The sequence below is a fragment of the Oncorhynchus mykiss genome, chromosome 1 (assembly GCF_057628025.1).
Source record: "Oncorhynchus mykiss isolate SJ-2025 chromosome 1, ASM5762802v1, whole genome shotgun sequence".
In the NCBI taxonomy this organism is placed as follows: domain Eukaryota; kingdom Metazoa; phylum Chordata; class Actinopteri; order Salmoniformes; family Salmonidae; genus Oncorhynchus; species Oncorhynchus mykiss.
Genome location: NC_143022.1, coordinates 67,992,794 through 68,012,831, shown reverse-complemented (window position 1 = coordinate 68,012,831; position 20,038 = coordinate 67,992,794). Strand labels below are relative to the sequence as shown.

The following is a 20,038-nucleotide window of genomic DNA, read 5'->3' as shown; positions in this document are numbered from 1 at the left end:
TGCTTGACCTTCACTTGAACTCTGTTGAACTGCATCCAGCAAATGAGTAGATAAAGCATGTCTGGTTGGAGGGGTGTATTCTGGGTGAAGAACTTTCATATATCTCTTCCAATAAACATTACCTGTGAGCATCAGAGGTGAACCAATTGCCTACACAGGTCGAGCAAGACATTGATCAGCATTTCTCTGACTATGTTCCTCCATTGAGTAAAAAATCCATCTGATTTCAGGAGGACCATGAGCTGTTGCTATCGATACATCATTTCACCTCGAATAGAAGTAGTGGGACATTTGACAGAGGTTGCTTGTTGTGAGCACTGAGGGAACTTGGTCAGATGATTCTACATCTTTGTTGCATTCTTCACATGATTTGGCACAGTATTTGCAAATGTACACAACTTGTCCTTCTACATTAGCTGCATTGAAATGTCTCCACATCAGATAGTGCCCGTGGCATTTTCCTGTAAAGTTAAGAAATTAGTAAAAATAACCCAAATACAATTCCATGTACAGATAAATAGTTAAGTAGTTAGATTAAACAACTCCTTTGTAAGATAAATGCTTAACACTGAAACATGTATGGAAACAGGTAAATTAACACTCCGGTTAGCAGGCTCAAGCAAATCTAAAACCCACATGGTAGCAAAAACTAACTAGCAGTAATTGTTAAAAAGTTAGAAATGATTTAAACACACTTTGCTCTAGACTACTATTTACTAGTTAACAAAAATCATAATCAGTATGTCATAAAATACATTCACCCCACCCAGTATTGTAATCAAAACTTACCAGAAAGCATGTAGTCCTTGGCTCAGACAATCTAGTAGTGTGGGCTCAATAGCATTTCATTAGTGTGCAAGATCTTGAGAATCAGCTGTACATGTGATGGAAGAATGCACTGTGCATGCAGAGGGTTGCAATTCCATTGAATTGGGGATAGTTTAACTAAAATATGCCACAAGACCTAGAATTGCTATGTGTATCCCACAAAAAAAAAAAGGTTCACTGTTATAAGCAAACTTTTGATGAATTTAAGCAAAATTCCCCAAATTCCTGGGCTTAATTTCCCATGGAAAATGTCCGGAAGAATTCCGAAAATTTACCGTAAAGTTTCCGACCCTTTGCAACCCTAATGTTGACATCCACAATAAGAGGCTGATTACTGACCCACCGGGAGGAAGTACTGAGCAGGCTTCACTGTGTGATGTGCTTCTCTCTGGGTGATTGGTTGGCTCCTGGGAGGTGTGCTGATGTTGGCCCAGAGCCCACAGAGTAGGTTCCAGAAAGTGTGTGTGCGTGCGTGAAGTGCGTGTGTGAGATCCCTCTATTACACTTGGGTTAGCCTCCATGAAATACTGCAGCCCGATTGTAAGATTTGACATGACACACTACGACTGCAAGAAGGCATTTAACTTCAGACACCAGATAAGCCAGATTGTGAATATCATGATAAATCTTTTCATCAGCCTTTTTTGATACTGCATTCCACTCACTGTGCATGGCACTACATCAGTTTGACAAATGGCTAGATTTGATGGGTGCTATGCAGAGGCAGCTTAGTGTAAAAAAAGATAATGCTTTGAGAGACAGCTCTACTGCAGGCCTCACGGGGGATATAAATGGTGGGTTGAGGGAAGGGGGCGGATCTCACCCTCCCTCTGGCTTGTTCTGACAAAGGACAGTAGCTGTTCTGGGACTGGGAGCACAACACCCTGAGCAACTCTGACTCCAGTGATAAAACAGGAAGTGCCTAGGGGGACAGAAAGAGAGAGAGCACCATACTGTAGCTCGCAGGTCTACGATCCTATAACCCTATCAAAACCCCCATTTCAACCATCTGGAGCTGCAGAAATGACGCTGATTTTGAGCAATGACCACAACATGGTAGCAACCCTTGCTTAGGAAGGCTCATTACAATCTTCTCTAAGTAGGTTAACAACATTGGAGTAGTGGTTGGCAAGTTTACCTACGGGTTGGGAGACATGGTAACCATGCTGAGTTGAGTGAGAGACGTCCAAGACTCTGCAAGGTGGGCAGGATCATTACCGAGACTCATTCTACCCAAGACAATACTGACAGGTACAGTTTGAGTTCTGGAAACACATCCCTTCCAACCTTTCATATAAACAAGGTTTTTTTTTACACAGCAAGTTACAGCAAATGGAGAAATGGAATGAGGAAACAGCAATGAAAACAATACAGTGGGAATCGTACTTAGATATTCTGTGCTTTAATAAAACAACAAATGGTCAATATATGAAAAACTAGAGACCGAAACACGGTGGGGTGTGAGACAGACTTTGTAAGGCTTTTTAAAAAAAAGTGTAATAGATGCATCACAAATGTATGAACATTTATGAAAGTGTCATGTATAAAAATGACAAATTTTCTTCCAGGCGCTGAGCTTCTTTAGTCATATTTTGGCAGTAATTGTGTATCCAGAGATGTAATTTTCATGAGCCGTTCTTTATTAATCACCATCACAGTCACCACTCCCGGCACAAAGAGTTGGGTGAGGGGTGGGGGGTGTCATCAGGAACGCAGATTCTGTTGAATTGTGAGATCAGTTCTATACGTTAATGTGGACCTGCAGTTCGGATAGTACAGAGATTGTTAGCTAAAACATATGTTCAAAGCCAGGATGTTCAGGGTTAATGCAGGTTTTTAACCTTTTAATGTAACCTTTAATTAACAAAGCATAATGCAGGGTCATGTTGGTGTTTGTGAGAATTGGGGTAGGAAACAAAAATACTGCCAGAAGCCTTAAATAAACATAAGGACATATCTATAAATTCTTAATGTTAATACCTATACATATTTTGATTGAATTATCACTTCACAATTCAATATCAAGTTCAAATAAACCTAATATCATTGGAAGAAGACGTCACCTGTCGCTACGACAGTTCCTTCGGACAGGGCTTAAGGGCCCTCAATTGGCTTGAAGGGAAAACCACAAAGAGACTTGGTGACTAGCCAGCCATTAAATAATTTTCTTTGTAAATCATAAGCCACCAAAGACATGCCATGCTATGTACGGTATGTGGCATGACTGACCTCTTAGATATTACTTTTGTGGAACCCTGGGTAATTTAAGTGGGTGAGTGTCTCATCATAATCAATAAACTAGGCGGTCTGATACTGTCCTCCCTTTATCTTAAATTGAGGCACTATAGACCATATGTGGGACGTATTCAAGGACTAGAGAGAAAAAGGAGTGCTTGCCTAGGGACAGGGCAACTCGATACCCTCGCTGTCTGTGGAGCTACAACTGAACCCACAGAGAGAGAAATGCTATAGCCTAAGCCTACTGTATCGAGCTATACTTTAGGTCCAGCATCTAAGGAAATACTTTGAGAGCAGAGTAATGCCACTAAAATGTATATTGTACCTTGTGACAAGCAAATGAGTACAGACGCTACTACTGTTACAGTAATTTGTGTCTTATGTAAAGACTAGACTTGCCATTTTTTCAACCAGGTCAAATCCATATTCCACCATTTCCTTTTTTACAAGTTGGCAATTCAGTTCTCCACTCTTCCTTTAATTTTATTATGTTCACCTTTGATGTTGCTGTGGATACGGTCTGGAAAAATGAATAAATGTTAATTTGAGTAAGCGTCTTTGAGCCTTCCAGGGGGTGACCCTTGGCAGTTGGAAGGTGAATTGAAACTATTAAGAGGCCCAACATTCTCTGCTGGTAAGAGGCCCAACATTAAATGCTTGCAAATGAAATAAAAACACTTCTTGAGTATGGATGAAAGGAGAAATTAAAGGCCTAATAGCCTTTGAAAATTCAACTCCAGGCTCTGACATTCACAGAATATACACTGAACAAAAATATAAACGCAACATGTAAAGTGTTGGTCCCATGTTTCATGAGCTGAAATAAAAGATCCCAGAAATGTTCCATGAGGACAAAAAGCTTATTTCTCTCAAAATCTTTGCACAAATGTTTACATCCCTGTGTGAGCATTTATCCTTTGCCAAGATAATCCATCCGCCTGACAGGTATGGCTGATTAACAGCATAATCAGTGCAGAGGTGCACCTTGTGCTGGGGACAATAAAAGGCCACTCTAAAATGTGCAGTCTTGTCACAGAACACAATCCCACAGATGTCTCAAGTTTTGAGGGAGCATCCAATTTTCATGCTGACAGCAGGAATGTCCACCAGAGCTGTTGCCAAAGATTTTAATGTTAATTTCTCTACCATAAGCCGCCTACAACATCGTTTTAGAGAATTTGACAGTACGTTCAGCCGGCCTCACAACCGCAGACCACATGTAGGGCGTAGTATGGCTGAGCGGTTTGCTGCTGTCAACGTTGTGAACAGAGTGTACCATGGCGGCGGTGGGGTCATGGTATGGGCAGGCGTAAGCTACGGAAAACGAACATAAATGCATTTTATCAATGGAAATTTGAATGCACAAAATGCACTGAGACAAGATCCTGAGGCCCTTTGTCATGCCATTCATCCACCGCCATCACCTCATGTTTCAGCATGATAATGCATAGCCCCATGTCGAAAGGATCCTGTACAGAATTCCTGGAAGCTGAAAATGACCTGCATACTCACCTGACACGTCACCCATTGAGCAAGTTTGGAATGTTCTGGACCCACGTGTATGACAGCGTGTTCCAGTTCCCGCCAAAATCCAGCAACTTCACACAGCCATTGAAGAGGAGTGGGACAAGATTCCACAGGCCACAATCAACAGCATGATCAACTCTATGCGAAGGAGATGTGTCACGCTGCATGAGGCAAATGGTTGTCACATTAGATACTGACTGGTTTCTGATCCACTTCCCTACCTTTTTTTAAGGCATCTGTGACCAACAGATGCTTATCTGTATTGCCAGTCAAGTAAAATCCATAGATTAGAGCCTAATGAATTTTTCAATTGACTACTTTCCTTATACAGTGGCTTACAAAATTATTCACCCCTTTGGCATTTTTCCTATCTTGTTGTTTACAACCTGGAATGAATTAAAATTGATGTTGTATAATTTGATTTACACAACATGCCTACTTTGAAGATACAAAATATTTTTTCTTGTGAAACAAACAAGAAATAAAGACACAAAAAAACTGAAAACTTGACCGTGCATAACTATTCACCCCCGGAAAGTCAATACTTTGTAGAGACACCTTTTGCAGTAATTACAGCTGCATGTCTCCATGAGCTTGGCACATCTAGCCACTGGGCTCTTTGCCCATTCTCCAAGGCAAAACTGTTCCAGCTCCTTCAAGTTGGATGGGTTCCTCTGGTGTAGAGCAATCTTTAAGCCATACCAGATTCTCAATTGGATTGAGGTCTGGGCTTTGACTAGGCCATTCCAAGACATTTAAATGTTTCCCCTTAAACCACTCAAGTGTTGCTTTAGCAGTATGCTTAGGGTTATTGTCCTAATCAAATCTCTGGAAGACAAACAGGTTTCCCTCAAGAATGTGACTGTATTTAGCGCCATCCACCCTTCAATTCTGACCTGTTTCCCAGTCCCTGCTAATGAAAAACATCCTCTCAGCATGATGCTGCCACCTACATGCTTCACTATGGGGATGGTGTTCTCGGGGTGATGAGAGGTGTTGGATTTGAGCCAGACATAGCGTTTTCCTTGATGGCCAAAAAGCTAAATTTCTGTCTCATCTGACCAGAGTACCTTCTTCCATATTATTTAACTTCTTATGGCTGCAAGGGCAGTATTGAGTAGCTTGGATGAAAAGGTGCCCAGAGGTGCCCAGAGTACAGTGCCTGCTCCTCAGAAAACACTGAAGTTTCTAAAACTGTTTGAATGATGTCTGAGTATAACAGAACTCATATGGCAGGCAAAAACCTGAGAAGAAATCCAAACAGGAAGTGGGAAATCTGAGGTTGGTCGATTTTCAACCCAGCCCCTATTGAATACACAGTGGGATATTGGTTGTTGCACTTCCTAAGGCTTCCACTAAAAGTCAACTGTCTTTAGAAACCAGTTTGAAAATTCTACTGTGAAGTGGGACCGAATGAGAGAGAAATGAGTCAGAGGTCTGCCAGCTGGTCACACGCATTTCACATGAGAGGTAGCTGCGGTCCTTTGCTTTTCTGAAGACAAAGGAATTCTCTGGTTGGAATATTATTGAAGTTTTATGTTAAAAACATCCTAAAGATTAATTCCATACATCGTTTGACATGTTTCTACGGACAGTAACGGAACTTTGACATTTCGTCTGGAACTAGGGAACGCGCTTCATGACTTTGGATTTGATTACCAAACATGCTAACAAAAGTAGCTCTTTGGACATAAATGGACATTATCTAACAAATAAAACATCTAATGAGGAACTGGGATTCCTGGGAGTGCATTCTGAGGAAGATCATCAAACGGTAAGTGAATATTTATAATGTTATTTCTGATTTCTGTTGACTCCAACATGGCGGATATCTCGATTTGTTTTCTGAGCGCCGTTCTCAGATTATTGCATGGTTTGCTTTTTCCGTCAAGCTTTTTTGAAATCTGACACAGCGGTTGCATTATGAAGACGTGTATCTATATTTCCATGTCTAACAATTGTATTTTCATTGACATTTGAGTATTTCTGTAAAATGATGTGGCTCTGCAAAATCACAGGATGTTTTTGAAACTAGTGAACATAACGCGCCAATGTATACTGAGATCTTTTGATATAAATATGCACTTTATCGAACAAAACATACATGTATTGTGTAACATGAGGTCCTATGAGTGTCATCTGATGAAGATCAAAGGTTAGTGATTAATTTTCTCTCTATTTGTGCTTTTTGTGACTGTTGTTCTGCGGCTTGGCTCGGACCTAAAAATCTGACACTTTGGTGGGATTTACAACAACATTACCTTTAAAATGGTATAAGATACATGTATGTTTGAGGAATTTTAATTATGAGATTTGTTTGAATTTGGCGCTCTGCACTTTCACTGGCTGGTGTCATATCAATCCCGTTAATGGGATTGCAGCCCTAAGATGTTTAAGGCAAACAAACGTGTTTGCTTATTTTTTTCTTTATGCAATGCCTTTTTTTCTGGCCACTCTTCCGTAAATGTCATGTATTGTCATGTTGTGTCTTTCTGTCCTTTCCTTTCACCCTGTCTCCCTCTGCTGGTCGTATTAGGTTACCTTTTCTCCCCCGCTTTCCCCCAGCTGTTCCTTGTCTCCTCTTGACTACCTCGTCACCCCTTCTCCCACCTGTTCCCCTTTTCCCTCTGATTAGTCCCCTATATATCTCTCTGTTTTTGTTCCTGTCCTTGTCGGATTCTTGTTTGTTGTGTTTCATGCCTGAGCCAGACTATCGTCATGTTTGCTGTAACCTTGTCCTGTCCTGTCGGAATCTGCCGGTCTATCTGAGCCTACCTATGTTTGGTTATTAAAGAAGCTCTGTTTAAGTTAGTTCGCTTTTGGGTCCTCATTCACTCACCGTAACAGAAGAATCCGACCAAGAATGGACCCAGCGACTTCAGATCCTCTCCACTCAGCCGTCGAGATCCAGGGAGCGATGCTAGGCAGACACGAGCAGGAATTGTCTGCTGCTCGACATGCCGTTGAGACCCTGGCCACCCAAGTCTCCAACCTCACAGAACAGGTTCACCATCTCCGCCTCGATCCACCGGCCACTTCCAGGGCTTTCGAATCTCCGGAGCCCAGAATCAATAACCCGCCGTGTTACTCTGGGGAGCCCACTGAATGCCGCTCGTTCCTCACCCAGTGTGATATTGTGTTTTCTCTCCAGCCCAACACTTACTCCAGGAGCACTGCTCGTGTCGCCTACGTCATATCTCTCCTTATTGGACGGGCTCGTGAGTGGGGCACGGCAATCTGGGAGGCAAGGGCTGAGTGTACTAACCAGTATCAGGACTTTAAGGAGGAGATGATACGGGTTTTTGATCGATCTGTTTTTGGGGAGGAGGCTTCCAGGGCCCTGTCTTCCCTATGTCAAGGCAATCGATCCATAACAGACTACTCTATTGAGTTTCGCACTCTTGCTGCCTCCAGTGGCTGGAACGAGCCGGCTTTGCTCGCTCGTCTTCTGGAGGGTCTCCGCGCAGAGGTAAAGGATGAGATTCTCTCCCGGGAGGTTCCTTCCAGCGTGGATTCCTTGATTGAACTCGCTATTCGCATTGAGCGACGGGTTGATCTTCGTCACCGAGCTCGTGGAAAGGAGCTCGCGTTCTCCGTTGCCCCCCTCTCCGCATCACTACCATCTTCCTCTGCCGGCTCGGGAGCTGAGCCTATGCAGCTGGGAGGTATCCGCATCTCGACTAAGGAGAGGGAACGGAGAATCACCAACCGCCTCTGTCTCTATTGCGGTTCTGCTGGTCATTTTGTCACTTCATGTCCAGTAAAAGCCAGAGCTCATCAGTAAGCGGAGGGCTACTGGTGAGCGCTACTACTCCTGTCTCTCCTTCAAGATCCTGCACTACCTTGTCGGTCCATCTACGCTGGACCGGTTCGTCAGCTTCCTGCAGTGCCTTAATAGACTCTGGGGCGGAGGGCTGTTTTATGGACGAGACCTGGGCTCGGGAACATGACATTCCTCTCAGACAGTTAAGGGAGCCCACGGCCTTGTTCGCCCTGGATGGTAGTCCTCTCCCCAGGATTCAGCGTGAGACGCTACCTTTAACCCTCACTGTTTCTGGTAATCATAGCGAAACCATTTCTTTTTTGATTTTTCGTTCACCTTTTACACCTGTTGTTTTGGGCCATCCCTGGCTAGTTTGTCATAATCCTTCCATTAATTGGTCTAGTAATTCTATCCTCTCCTGGAACGTCTCTTGTCATGTGAAATGTTTAATGTCTGCTATCCCTCCTGTTTCCTCTGTCTCTTCTTCACAGGAGGAGCCTGGTGATTTGACAGGGGTGCCGGAGGAATATCACGATCTGCGCACGGTGTTCAGTCGGTCCAGGGCCACCTCTCTTCCTCCACACCGGTCGTATGATTGTAGTATTGATCTCCTTCCGGGAACCACTCCCCCCCGGGGTAGACTATACTCTCTGTCGGCTCCCGAACGTAAGGCTCTCGAGGATTATTTGTCTGTAGCTCTTGACGCCGGTACCATAGTCCCCTCCTCCTCTCCCGCCGGAGCGGGGTTTTTTTTTGTCAAGAAGAAGGACGGGTCTCTGCGCCCCTGCATAGATTATCGAGGGCTGAATGACATAACAGTGAAGAATCGTTATCCGCTTCCTCTTATGTCTTCAGCCTTCGAGATCCTGCAGGGAGCCAGGTTTTTCACTAAGTTGGACCTTCGTAACGCTTACCATCTCGTGCGCATCAGGGAGGGGGACGAGTGGAAGACGGCGTTTAACACTCCGTTAGGGCACTTTGAATACCGGGTTCTTCCTTTCGGCCTCGCTAACGCTCCAGCTGTCTTTCAGGCATTAGTCAATGATGTCCTGAGAGACATGCTGAACATCTTTGTTTTCGTTTACCTTGACGATATCCTGATTTTTTCACCGTCACTCCAGATTCATGTTCAGCACGTTCGACGTGTCCTCCAGCGCCTTTTAGAGAATTGTCTTTTTGTGAAGGCTGAGAAGTGCACTTTTCATGCCTCCTCCGTCACATTTCTCGGTTCTGTTATTTCCGCTGAAGGCATTAAGATGGATCCCGCTAAGGTCCAAGCTGTCATTGATTGGCCCGCCCCCAAGTCACGCGTCGAGCTGCAGCGCTTTCTCGGCTTCGCGAACTTCTATCGTCGTTTCATCCGTAATTTCGGTCAGGTGGCAGCTCCTCTCACAGCCCTTACTTCTGTCAAGACGTGCTTTAAGTGGTCCGTTTCCGCCCAGGGAGCTTTTGATCTCCTCAAGAATAGTTTTACATCCGCTCCTATCCTTGTTACACCTGACGTCTCTAGACAGTTCGTTGTCGAGGTTGACGCGTCAGAGGTGGGCGTGGGAGCCATTCTTTCTCAGCGCTCCCTCTGACGACAAGGTCCACCCATGCGCGTATTTTTCTCATCGCCTGTCGCCGTCGGAACGTAACTATGATGTGGGAAACCGCGAACTGCTCGCCATCCGGTTAGCCCTAGGCGAATGGCGACAGTGGTTGGAGGGGGCGACCGTTCCTTTTGTCGTTTGGACTGACCATAGGAACCTTGAGTACATCCGTTCTGCCAAACGACTTAATGCGCGTCAGGCGCGTTGGGCGCTGTTTTTCGCTCGTTTCGAGTTCGTGATTTCTTATCGTCCGGGCTCTAAGAACACCAAGCCTGATGCTTTATCTCGTCTCTTCAGTTCTTCAGTAGCCTCCACTGACCCCGAGGGGATTCTCCCTGAGGGGCGTGTTGTCGGGTTGACTGTCTGGGGAATTGAGAGGCAGGTAAAGCAAGCGCTCACTCACACTCCGTCGCCGCGCGCTTGTCCTAGGAACCTTCTTTTCGTTCCCGTTCCTACTCGTCTGGCCGTTCTTCAGTGGGCTCACTCTGCCAAGTTAGCCGGCCACCCTGGCGTTCGGGGTACGCTTGCTTCCATTCGCCAGCGTTTTTGGTGGCCCACCCGGGAGCATGACACGCGTCGCTTCGTGGCTGCTTGTTCGGTCTGCGCGCAGACTAAGTCCGGTAACTCCCCTCCTGCCGGCCGTCTCAGGCCGCTTCCCATTCCCTCTCGACCGTGGTCTCACATCGCCTTAGATTTTGTCACCGGACTGCCTTCGTCAGCGGGGAAGACTTATTCTTACGGTTGTCGACAGGTTCTCTAAGGCGGCTCATTTTATTCCCCTTGCTAAGCTTCCTTCTGCTAAAGAGACGGCACAAATCATCATCGAGAATGTTTTCAGAATTCATGGCCTTCCGTCAGACGTCGTTTCGGACAGAGGTCCGCAATTCACGTCTCAATTTTGGAGGGAGTTTTGCCGTTTGATTGGGGCTTCCGTCAGTCTCTCTTCCGGCTTTCACCCCCAGTCTAACGGTCAAGCAGAACGGGCCAATCAGACTATTGGTCGCATCTTACGCAGTCTTTCTTTTCGCAACCCTGCGTCTTGGTCAGAACAGCTCCCCTGGGCAGAATACGCCCACAACTCGCTTCCTTCGTCTGCGACCGGGCTATCTCCTTTTCAGAGTAGCCTCGGGTACCAGCCTCCGCTGTTCTCATCTCAGTTCGCCGAGTCCAGCGTCCCCTCCGCTCAGGCTTTTGTCCAACGTTGCGAGCGCACCTGGAAGAGGGTCAGGTCTGCACTTTGCCGTTATAGGGCGCAGACTGTGAGGGCTGCTAATAAGCGTAGAACTAAGAGTCCTAGATATTGTCGCGGTCAGAGAGTTTGGCTCTCCACTCAGAACCTTCCCCTTAAGACCGCTTCTCGCAAGTTGACCCCGCGGTTCATTGGTCCGTTCCGTATTTCTCGGGTCATTAATCCTGTCGCAGTTCGACTTCTTCTTCCGCGATACCTTCGTCGCGTCCACCCGGTCTTCCATGTCTCCTGTATTAAGCCCGTTCTTCGCGCCCCCGCTCGTCTTCCCCCCCCATCCTTGTCGAGGGCGCACCCATCTACAGGGTCCGCAGGATTTTGGACATGCGTCCTCGGGGCCGTGGTCACCAGTACCTCGTTGATTGGGAGGGGTACGGTCCTGAGGAGAGGAGTTGGGTTCCCTCTCGGGACGTGCTGGACCGTGCGCTGATCGAGGATTTCCTCCGTTGCCGCCAGGTTTCCTCCTCGAGTGCGCCAGGAGGCGCTCGGTGAGTGGGGGGGTACTGTCATGTATTGTCATGTTGTGTCTTTCTGTCCTTTCCTTTCACCCTGTCTCCCTCTGCTGGTCGTATTAGGTTACCTTTTCTCCCCCGCTTTCCCCCAGCTGTTCCTTGTCTCCTCTTGACTACCTCGTCACCCCTTCTCCCACCTGTTCCCCTTTTCCCTCTGATTAGTCCCCTATATCTCTCTCTGTTTTTGTTCCTGTCCTTGTCGGATTCTTGTTTGTTGTGTTTCATGCCTGAGCCAGACTATCGTCATGTTTGCTGTAACCTTGTCCTGTCCTGTCGGAATCTGCCGGTCTATCTGAGCCTACCTATGTTTGGTTATTAAAGAAGCTCTGTTTAAGTTAGTTCGCTTTTGGGTCCTCATTCACTCACCGTAACAGTAAAGACCAGCTCTGTGGAGTGTACGGCTTAAAGTGGTCCTATGGACAGATACTCCAATCTCCGCGGTGGAGCTTTGCAGCTCCTTCAGGGTTATCCTTGGTCTCTTTTTTGCCCTCCTTGCCTGGTCTGTGATTTGACAGGTATGTTGTGGTGCCATATTCCATTTTCTAATAATGGATTTAATGGTGATCCATTGGGATGTTATAAGTTTTGGATATTTTTTATAACCCAACCCTGATCTGTACTTTGACCCTGACCTATTTGGAGAGCTCCTTGGTCTTCATAGTGCCGCTTGCTTTGTGGTGCCCCTTGCTTAGTGGGGTTGCAGACTCTGGGGCCTTTCTGAACAGGTGTATATATACACAGATCACGTGACAGATCATGTGAAACTTAAATAAAGTCCACCTGTGTGCAACTAATTATGGTGACTTCTGAAGGTAATTGGTTGCACCAAATCTTATTTAGGGGCGTCATAGTAAAAGGGGGTGAACACATATGCACGCACCACCTTTCCGTTTTTTAACAAGTTATTTTTTACATTTCACTTCACCAATTTGGACTATTTTGTGTATGTCCATTACATGAAATCCAAAGAAAAATCCATTTAAATTACAGGTTGTAATGCAACAAAACAGGAAAAAACACCAAGGGGGATGAATACTTTTGCAAGGCACTGTATGAACTCTGACACAGTAAAATCTTAGAAATTGTTGCATGTTGCGTGTATATCATTGTTCAGTATATTCTCTAAAGTGAAAGAGTAAATCGGATCTCGCAGTGAGTGAAAACTCCCGTGTGCACTACTGAACCGAGCTGGCACAGACTGATAGGAGCTGGATCACAAAATCTCCCATCAATCACCCTGTGTTTTTCTCTGAGAATACGCATGAACACATGAGCACCCACCACACCGCAGTGATCATAGTATCATATCGCTGTCAAGGCTGACCTATAAAAACTCTGGTTAAGAGACCATGACTCTTTCGCACAGGATTACTGAATATTTCATAGTTGGATAACACACACACACACACACACACACTGCACAGGCTTTAGTAGAATAACTACTCCTAACACAGGGACAGAGTCTTTGATGACGATCACCTGAACAAGGCCATCTAAAGCAGGATGCAGGAGACAAGTATGTTCAGCCGTGATCTGTGACAGCTTTGCTGGTGGTGTTCTTCATTTTTCATGAGAGCTCAATGTTGGAGCGCAACTTGTAAAACCGAACTCATCTTGTGGCAGGCCTTGGCTTGGCTTTGATCTTTTTTTATCCACCTCTTATTGGAAGCAAGAGGAGAGAAGACTCACATGTTCTTTTGAACTCTTGTCTATGGCAGCATGAGGGCCAGCAATTCCCAATTTCTGTACCCGACACGTGCATTGGTCTACCCTCTCTACATGGTGAATTAGCTATAGCATCTTGTGTTCAAGAATGATAGTGAGTCATTGCCTATTCTCCTGAAATTGCATTACCATATAGGTTGAAGAACAATCATAAGACATGGTAGAACTACATAATTGATGGGCTTTAAATGGATTTGCCAATTTGCAAAGTGACAAACAAAAAAGACTGTAAAACAAGTGACAGCAAACACTTAACATAAAAGTTAGTCAACATGCATTAAAAACAGGGAACAATGCAAGACGAAAGACTACATCTGTTTCCTTCAATTCCTGTCATCATTAAGCAGTCATCATCATTTTACCCTTTTACACTGCAGCCCTACTACAGTGTAATTTCTGGCTCTCCAAACAGACACTCTAATGCATACTTGCATGCTGGAGAATCTCAACTAGGCATTTCCACTGATCTATGGACAATAATGACGTTGAGATTAACAGAGAACATTGCAACTTGATGGGCATACAGTCAGGAGGCCTATACTTGGTCCAGTTTGGTTGACTTGCATGTGAATAAGCTTTCTTTGAGTCTCTGGCTTCTGTATTAATTGTCCATTGGACTTTCTTTTTTCCCCCTTTTTTAAAATCTCATCCACAAATGCAGTGCAATACCCCACATCCCATGTCGGACTGCTTTCATGACTACACAAAACAAATAGACTTACAGGGAAATGAAAGCGGCCACTGAAGCTTGGATCAGACTGTTGTGCTATTCTGTGTGTGCATTGTATGTAGAGGTCGACCGATTATGATTTTTAAACACTGATACTGATTATTGAAGGACCAGAAAAGCCAATACCGATTAAAATCGGCCAATTTATTTATTTATTTGTAATAATGACAATTACAACAATACTGAATGAACACTCAAATAAAATCTATTTAGCCTCAAGTAAATAATGAAACATGTTCAATTTGGTTTAAATAATGCAAAAACAAAATGTTGGAGAAGAAAGTAAAAGTGCAATATGTGCTATGTAAGAAAGCTAACGTTTCAGTTCCTTGCTCAGAACATGAGAACATATGACAGCTGGTGGTTCCTTTTAACATGAGTCTTCAATATTCCCAGGTAAGAAGTTTTAGGTTGTAGTTATTATAGGAATTATAGGACTATTTCTCTATACCATTTGTATTTCATTAACCTTTGATTATTGGATGTTCTTATAGGCACTTTAGTATTGCCAGTGTAACAGTATAGCTTCCGTCCCTCTCCTCGCTCCTCCCTGGGCTTGTATCAGCAACACAACGACAACAGACACCATCGAAGCAGGGTTACCCATGCAGAGCAAGGGGAACAACTACTAGAAGGCTCAGAGCGAGTGACGTTTGAAACCCTATTAGTGCACGCTAACTAGCTAGCCATTTCACTTCGGATACACCAGCCTCATCTCGGGAGTTGATAGGCTTGAAGTCATAAACAGTGCAATGCTTGACGCACAACGAAGAGCTGCTGGCAAAACGCACGAAATTGCTGTTTGAATGAATGTTTACGCACCTGCTTCTGCCTACCACTGCGCAGTCAGATACATAGATACTTGTATGCTCAGTCAGATTATATGCAACGCAGGACACGCTAGATAATATCTAGTAATATCATCAACCATGTGTAGTTAACTAGTGATTATGATTGATTGTGCTTATAAGATTAGTTAAATGCTAGCTAGCAACTTACCTTGGCTTACTGCATTCACGTAACAGGCAGTGTCCTTGTAGAAGGCAACAAGAGAGAGAGCCAGGTGGTTATAGCATTGGACTAGTTAACTGTAAGGTTGCAAGATTGGATGCCCCGAGCTGACAAGGTGAAAATCTGTCGTTCTGCCCCTGAACGAGACAGTTAACCCACCGTTCCTAGGCCGTCATTGAATATAAGAATGTGTTCTTAACTGACTTGCCTAGTTAAATAAAAGGTATATAAAAAAATATACACTGCTCAAAAAAATAAAGGAAACACTTAAACAACAATGCTTTCACTCTAGTGGTAGCAAGAGACGGAGTCTACAACCCACACAAGTGGCTCAGGCAGTGCAGCTCATCCAGGATGGCACATCAATGCGAGCTGTGGCAAGAAGGTTCTCTGTGTCTGTCAGCGTAGTGTCCAGAGCATGGAGGCGCTACCAGGAGACAGGCCAGTACATCAGGAGACGTGGAGGAGGCCGTAGGAGGGCAACAACCCAGCAGCAGGACCGCTACGTCCGCCTTTGTGCAAAGAGGAGCACTGCCAGAGCCCTGCAAAATGACCTCCAGCAGGCCACAAATGTGCATGTGTCTGCTCAAACGGTCAGAAACAGACTCCATGAGGGTGGTATGAGGGCCCGACGTCCACAGGTGGGGGTTGTGCTTACAGCCCAACACCGTGCAGGACGTTTGGCATTTGCCAGAGAACACCAAGATTGGCAAATTCGCCACTGGCGCCCTGTGCTCTTCACAGATGAAAGCAAGTTCACACTGAGCACGTGACAGATGTGACAGAGTCTGAAGACGCTGTGGAGAACGTTATGCTGCCTGCAACATCCTCCAGCATGACCGGTTTGGCGGTGGGTCAGTCATGGTGTGGGGTGGCATTTGTTTGGGGGGGCCGCATAGCCCTCCATGTGCTCGCCAGAGGTAGCCTGACTGCCATTAGGTACCGAGATGAGATCCTCAGACCCTTTGTGAGACCATATGCTGGTGCGGTTGGCCCTGGGTTCCTCCTAATTCAAGACAATGCTAGACCTCATGTGGCTGGAGTGTGTCAGCAGTTCCTGCAAGAGGAAGGCATTGACGCTATGGACTGGCCCGCCCATTCCCCAGACCTGAATCCAATTGAGCACATCTGGGACATCATGTACCTATGATGAAAATTACAGGCCTCTCATATTTTTAAGTGGGAGAACTTGCACAATTGGTGGCTGACTAAATACTTTTTTGCCCCACTGTATGTATGTATGCATGCATGTATATTTTTAATTTTTTTTAATCATTTTAAATCTTCGCCCAAAAATACCAATGTTAGAATGTTATGAAAACTTGAAATTGGCCCTTATTAAAATCGTCCATTCCGATTAAATCGGTCGACCTCTAATAGTATATTCCTTCTTCCACGCATGTTGCCCACTTACTAAACTGATTAACTAATGCAATGCACATCTCTTCTAAAACATACAGTGAGGCATATGAAATCCATCCTTTTTTCCCCCCAAACCTGTCTAAACTTGCTGATCGCTTTAGAATGAACTCGAAATGTGTGAATCTCAGTCGGATCAATAGAGGGCACAGATCACAGGCTTTCGCATCAACACTCTCCACATTATTGGGTGGCTCAGCAGCAGCAAATGGAAGTAATTGATTTTCCCCCCGTGTGGTCCTGCCTGTTAATTTAAGAATCCACATCCTCAATGATTGTGTTCCACAGACTCAGACAGAAGGGGGAAATAGGCTCAGTAACCAGGTTTCACAAGTCTACCACTACAGTCCTCTCCAAATTGTCAAAATCTTACCCACAATCTCTTTTCAATTTCACCTCTTTATTGCTTTCAATAACACTCTTTAGCTTGCCTAGGTCTTTGTTCGTCTAGATATTGCCTGTGAACATAAATATTTGGTCTACTCTTTATACTTTATCTTACCATTCTTTGTAGGCCTATTAAATATAATAAGAGATGCCTTATCCCTGAACGAGGTTTTCACATGATGAGCCAACCTCATCCTGCCTGTCTCTCTTAGGTACCCTGTCATTACAGTCTCTTGCTTACAATAAGCAGTGGCAGGCTCCCTTCCCCACACTGCTGTTAGACTGATGTGCCTCGTTGGATGTTGGTACACACAATGCAAAGGCACAAACATACACATACTCCGAAAGCACTGCTGCTCTACACATCTCACAAAGTGGCTTGTTTACAGCAAATTCTCCACACTCAGCAGAAAGAGATCCAATTGGCTGTGTGTGTGTGTGTGTGTGTGAGTGAGAGACTCATTTGTAAAGTTGGAGGTACAACAAAGCCACACATAAATCCACACAAACAGGGATTCATGTGGGTGAATGTGAAATTTGACTTTGCACACAGCATTCACAACAGGACACTCATTATACAGTGATTCTAAGGGGAAAGGCTGTCAAAATAGAGAGGGAGAAAGAGTACAGAGACCTTCCTCTACCCTTCAGTTGATCGCTCTGTGCCGACGCATAGGGACTCTCATGCAATACGCACAAAGCAACACAACCAAAATCCCAAGAAAACATCTGAGGTTACCATAGTAACGATATGACACATCGTCATAGAACACCATCATCCTCTGTTTGCTGGCTGCATTCTCTCTGCTGAAATGACATAAGTAATTCACTGTGATTCCATGATTTTACTATTATTCTCCTATTGGTCAGATGAGTCCTCATAAAAGACACTCCGGGATCGTATTAATTAAGCACCACACAGAATGGACTGAAACAAAGAGGGACTACCGGAACTTGTCCAATATGAAATAGGGATGCACAATATATCGGTAAGGATATCGGAATTGGACGATATTAGCTAAAAATGCCAGCATCAGCCAGATGTCTAGTTTAACGCCGATGTCCAAAAAACGATGTCAAAGCTGACCTGCATACCTATATAAAACGTAGGTAGATGACGTAATAACGCCACGAAAAACAGCACTACACTTGCAACACAGCATTCCTAACCTAGCACACAATGTCTGCTGTGTGGAACTATTTGGACGCTTCATAGGAAGATAACAAAAAGGCCATATGCAACGTTTGTGTTGCTATTATTTCCCGTGGGGAGAAAGTGAAATCCTTCAATATCACAAACCTAATTACTCATTAGAAAGTGCATGACCCCCAGACATTCAGCGACTACTACTGATCATAGCATTTGTGTTCAAGAGTGTCTGATCTGAAATCCCATAGCTGTGGCCTTGGACTGATTCATGTAAAAGTATATTTTTGTAATTCTGTCTTATCAAACCAACGTGGATATTTTTTTTAATTACTTGGTTAAAAGTCTGTGCCAGACTCTGATGTGTCTCTAAATGGATATCATTTTGTAGATCTGACAGAGGTGTGGGTATTGCCATATTCCTAAAAACGACTTTGAATGTCACTGTGTGTATTACCACCTCTGTCCCCAAGCAATTTGATGTCTTGTCCTACATGTGCGACTGGGTAATAATGCCCAACTAACGTCAGTGGGAGTTTATCACCCTCCATCGGCCCTCCCTATTGCTCTTAGCAAGTTGTGAGACTTGCTGTCTAACTATGCTAAATCTGAATGATTAATATTGGGTGATCTTAACCTGGATTGGTTGATGCTAGTTTTGACTTGAAATATATTTGTATTGAGCTAAATTGAACTAAACCAACCTGCCCCACCATAAAACACCCGGATAAATCTACTATTTTGGATATCATTCTTACAAACGCCACTCATATGTATACAGCCAATGGAATCTTTGCTAATGAGCTCAGTGACCATTGCCCGATTGGCTGCATTAGAGATGGTAAGCAACCTAAACGGCTCCGCGCATTACTACAAAAATGTATTTTCGAACTTTGAATCAGTAACCTTTCCTGGAATTTTGTGATTGGGAGGTTGTGTCCTCGATCTCTGATTCGGATCCTTAAATGTTTAACCTCTTTGTTTAACTCTGTTGCAGATAAGCAAGCCTCATAACAGATTAAGGGTAAAGGACAGATCTAACTCATGGTTCACTCATGGATTGTCTAAAAGATTTCATGAAAGAAACGTGGGCTAAGGCTAGACTGACTAATTCTACCTTTGACTGGCAGTCCTTCAAACATTTGAGAAATAGATGTTGTACTCTGCTTTTCTAACCAGAGTCAACATACTTATTGAACTGTATATCTGAGAGTGGTGGAAATCCAGCTACATTCTGGAAAGTGGTCAAATCTATTGAATAAAACTCCAACCCACATTGCCCCACCAGGTTATGACAGCCTCTGGTCCCATAACAGACACAAAAATACATTTGTGGGTACTTTAGATAACCATTTTGCCTCAGCTGGCCACTTATTTGAAAGAATAGTTTATGAAAATAAGTTCCACTAGAGGGGGTCCCCTATTCACCTAGCAGAGAATGATGCACTTCCAGGCACTGACTTAATTTTTTTTAAATAGTACATCATTGACAAAATTGTTTAAAAAAAATAAGTGCCTTGTGATTTTTTTTAAACAAAAATCCACACAATTTACTATAGCTTTCTTCCCCCATCATTATAGAACATTTGATCCAAATGTTATATTCAACATTTGCTTCTGGTGCTATCCCTAAGATCTGGAAGGCGGTGCATGTCCTCCTCTTCACAAAGGTGGGGGATCCTTCTGACCGAGATAAGTGTCGCCATTATTTCAAAATTATCTTACCTTGCAAAAAAAAATTAGTCACTGGCAAACTCTCAACTAATAACTAACTTCAAATGATATGCTTAACGTGCACCAATCTGATTTTAGATCTGGACATAGCGCCGTCTCAGCAGCTATGTTAGTCTTAAATGATGTGTTAAATTGCTTAGGTCATAGGAATCACTGTGCTGCCATATTTATAGACCATC

The 20,038-nt window shown here is 44.3% G+C and overlaps 1 protein-coding gene across 6 annotated transcripts in view; it reads right to left on the bottom strand.

The window, feature by feature from the left end:
• Positions 1-20,038, bottom strand: part of LOC110526969 (serine/threonine-protein kinase 32C) — a 150,753-nt gene that overhangs the window by 102,234 nt on the left and 28,481 nt on the right. The window lies entirely within an intron of this gene.